At 31.2% G+C, this 4,334-nt stretch overlaps 1 pseudogene; it reads left to right on the forward strand.

Moving 5' to 3' along the window:
- Positions 1-1,738: 1,738 nt before the first annotated feature.
- Positions 1,739-3,556, forward strand: LOC143575605 (putative polyamine oxidase 5 pseudogene; annotated as a pseudogene).
- The last annotated feature ends 778 nt before the right edge of the window (positions 3,557-4,334 follow it).

A 4,334-nucleotide genomic window follows, 5' to 3' on the forward strand; every position in this document is an offset into this window, starting at 1 on the left:
CCAACATAAAAACATATAAAGAGATAAAAACATAGACATAAAAAAGCGGCAATCTTCAAGTCATGTTAACATAACTTCAATCATAATCACCATCATCATCACTATAGTAGAAAGTTGAAGTTAATAATTTCAATCATATAAACAAACATAGAAATAAACTTGAACAAGTATCTTGATATTTTACCCCACATGAATGAGACACCAACTCAATTATCAACTAGTTGCTATCTCTTAATATACGCATCAATATCTCCTTTCAACACTATATTTGCACAATTACAAAAAAGTATCATCCATAACATATTAAATCAATCGTATTTTGTACACATTTTTAATACATTTAAAGATATAACTTAACCATTATGGCAATATTTAGGAATATAAAATATCTAAGTTGATGTAGAAACATACCCACCTTAGGTATTAGTTTGGCTACTGTTGGTGGATGATTAAACTAATAAAAGCAGCTCACTTGCTTTAAGACATAATTAACCTAATATTTTTCTATGTTTAATATAATCTTATAATAACTTTTCATTATAAAAATATAGGAAATTCAATAATTTAATTGGCACACAGCAAAAATCTTCTAAACTTATGGTCTTGCCCACCTTTTTCCCCATTTTATTAAGTATATAAATATAAAATTAAAGCATTTCTTATCCATCAATCACTTTTGATTATATATTTTTAATATTGGCAAAGTTCTATTACTAAATAGTAGAGAACATAAAAAATTAATAATTTTTTTTACTTTTATTTTTATATTATACGACAATTTTTAGTTGAGTTACCTCTATAGTTATAGATATGATTAAATTCGGTGTATTCACTTTATGTTCATCTATCAGTAGACATGTCTCAAATATATAAATTTAATTAAACTTTTTAAGAAAATAAAGTATAAAAATGAAAAACAAAATGAACACGCCAATAAAAAGGTGATAGGTGACAAAAAAAATACGTAAAAGTAAAAAAGCATATATAAAATGAATCGTTGTTCGTATATGTCAAGTGTGTATATATATATGTGTGTATATATCTGTGTGTAAATTAGTTTTCTTTATTTCATAACTAGATAAATAAAACTTGAATTATAAATATTAATTAACTTATAAACATACAAATGATAAAATATAAAAATTTTGAGGATTTTTCTTAAATAACATATTAGACATAAAACAAACATCTAGTCAATAAAAAGGTTATAGATAACAAAAGAAAAATTTACGTAAAAGTAAAAAAGCAGATAGAAAATGAGTCGTTTGTAGATTCTAAGTAATTTTTTTATGTATATAGGTGCATGTATGCATGCATGTGTGTAAGTTAGTTTATTTCATAACTAGATAAACAAAAACTTAAATAATAAATTGTATCTTATAAATATAAAAATGAAAAAACATAGAGATTTTGATGATTTTTCTCTAAATAACACATTAGACATAAAACCAACATCTAAAACGTTTTCAATAAATAAACAAAAGCAAATGTGGGCACACACTCCACAGTGCTTACAAAAATTATAAATTGTACATTCAGTACCTTCCCTACAAGCTTTCACCACCATTTGTTATATATACTCTCTCCATAACTATATCCTAAGCACCCCCTGCTTCTTCTTGGTGAAATAAACTCAATTTCACCATCTTTCATTAAACACCCACAAATCTTTATTCATTTTCTTGAAAAAAGTTTAAACTTTTGTTGCAAAAATGGTGGAATAAACTCAACATCACTATCTTTTCTTCAAGACCCACAAACCAAATCCACTTTCCTTAAACACCCACAAATCTTTTTCCATTTTCTTGAAAAAAAAAAGTTCAAATTTTCATTGCAAAAAAAAAAAAAAATGGTGGTGAAGAAGCCAAGAATAGTGATAGTTGGAGCAGGAATTGCAGGCTTAACAGCTGCAAACAAGCTTTACAAATCACTTGTTGTTAAAGGTGGATTTGAGCTTCATGTTATTGAAGGTGGTAATAGAATTGGTGGTAGGATTAACACCTCAGAGTTTGGTGGTGATAGAATTGAAATGGGTGCTACTTGGATCCATGGAATTGGTGGTAGTCCTGTTTATGAGATAGCTCATGAATCCAGTTCCATGGAATCAGATGAGCCATGGGAGTGCATGGATGGGTTTCTTGATGATCCCATCACCATTGCTGAAAATGGGTATGTGTTGAATCCATTTTTAGTTGATCATGTTTCAAATGTTTTCAAGAATTTGATGGATTTTGCACAAGGGAAAAGGAAATCATTTGGTGTTGGAATTGGAAAAGGAAAAGGGAATGGAAGTGTTGGATCTTTTCTTAGGAAAGGTCTTGAATATTATTGGGAAATGGAATCAAGAAAGGAAAAAGAAGAGGTGAATGGGAATGGAATTGAGAATGGGAATTGGAAAAGGAAGTTGTTAGAAGAGGCAATCTTTGCAATGCAAGAAAACACTCAAAGAACTTATACATCTGCTAATGATTTGTATAATCTTGATTACAAAGCAGAAAGTGAGTATGTCATGTGTCCTGGTGAAGAAATCACCATTGCAAAAGGATACTCAAGGGTTATAGAATCATTAGCATCTATTTTACCATGTGGGGTCATTCAACTAGGAAAAAAAGTGTGTAAAATTGAGTGGCAACAAGAAAGTGAAGTTGTAACACAACAACATGGTCATGATGATACAAGACCAGTGAAGTTACACTTTCTTGATGGTACAACTTTATTAGCTGACCATGTTATTGTCACAGTTTCATTAGGTGTACTCAAAGCCGGAATTCGTGATTCTGACGACAAGGGTATGCTTAAATTCTATCCACCACTTCCGGATCACAAGATCGATGCCATTTCAAGACTCGGGTATGGTGTTGTCAACAAGCTTTTCATGCAATTAAGCCCGGATTTTTCGGACTTCCACCAATTCCCATTCCTACAATTGGTGTTCCATCAGAGTGATTCAGGAGTTAAGAATCCGAAAATCCCATGGTGGATTAGGAGGACGGCTTCGGTGTCACCAATTTATAAAAAATCAAGAGTGTTGTTATCTTGGTTTGCAGGTGAGGAAGCACTTAAGTTGGAAACACTTTCAGATGAAGTGATTCTTGATGAAGTTTCTACAACTTTGTCCACCTTTTTATCGAGTTCGTCCGATTCCCATGAACCACAATGTAATGGGAATGTGATCAAGAACTCATCAAAGTTAAATCTTGTTAAGGTTTTAAAGACTAAATGGGGGAGTGATCCCTTGTTTTTGGGTTCATATAGTTATGTTGCAGTTGGTTCAAGTATTTGTGACATGGACACATTGGCTGAGCCATTGACCAAGAGTGGTTCACACCCACTTCAAATCCTTTTTGCAGGGGAAGCAACACATAGAACTCATTACTCTACAACTCGTGGGGCTTATTTTAGTGGGATTAGAGAAGCCAATAGGCTACTTGAACACTATCAATGTATGGACTAGAATAATAATACTATGGAGGAGGGTAGATTTGTAATTTTCTATATTTTTTTAAGTTGCCCTTTTTATCTAGTAACCATTTTTATCTAGTAACCATCTTTCTCATTGTTGAGAATGAAAGGGAGAGATGGGGGCATTTGTAAGATGGGTGGGTTATAAAGAAGCTTCTTTTTTTAGTTTTTTATTAAATTTGTTTGATCTCTTTGGAATTGTTATTATGTTTCTAAGTATCTTTATTAAAGCCCCTTTCTCCAAAGCAAAATTCTCACACTTAGTGCAAAACTGTTTATCTAACTTGTACTTTTACAAATTGGTTTTTTGTATGAGTTATGGAAAACAATAAAATATATTATTCAATATAAGTTTTGATACAATAAAAATAAAAGCTAGAAAACAAAAGATGGCTTATCTTTGTTATTAAAATTAGTTATATCACAACATTAGCACAATAAAAACAAACCTTTATTGTTTGGATTTTCTTGTCTCCTTTGTTTGCTTTCTCTTTATATAGTTGATTTCTTATGTCTCCTTTTCTTAGCATGGTAGTTATATAAGAAATGGTGTACTAATCATTATAATATTATTCAAAGTAAGATCACTAATAAATAATGTGATATTCATGGAATATATATTACTAGCTTCAATAAGGGCTTCCTCCTCCTGGGTTCGACTCTCACAAGTGCAAACGTCTGGAAATATGGTGAGTACCGCTATAAGAGGATTTAAACTTAGATGAGAAGAATTTACTGGTAGTAAGCAGGTAAATCATTGTTATGATGCCATTCAGAATATATATTCATATTACTGCAATATGCCATTCCAACGTGTGGAAGCCCACAATGGTACAATGTTGCAGCATGATCAGCCTCAGATGTTGATGACC

This window comes from Bidens hawaiensis, unplaced genomic scaffold (assembly GCF_021521415.1).
Source record: "Bidens hawaiensis isolate Kalapana, Puna unplaced genomic scaffold, B.hawaiensis_p1.1 tig00027545_1, whole genome shotgun sequence".
Classification (NCBI taxonomy): domain Eukaryota; kingdom Viridiplantae; phylum Streptophyta; class Magnoliopsida; order Asterales; family Asteraceae; genus Bidens; species Bidens hawaiensis.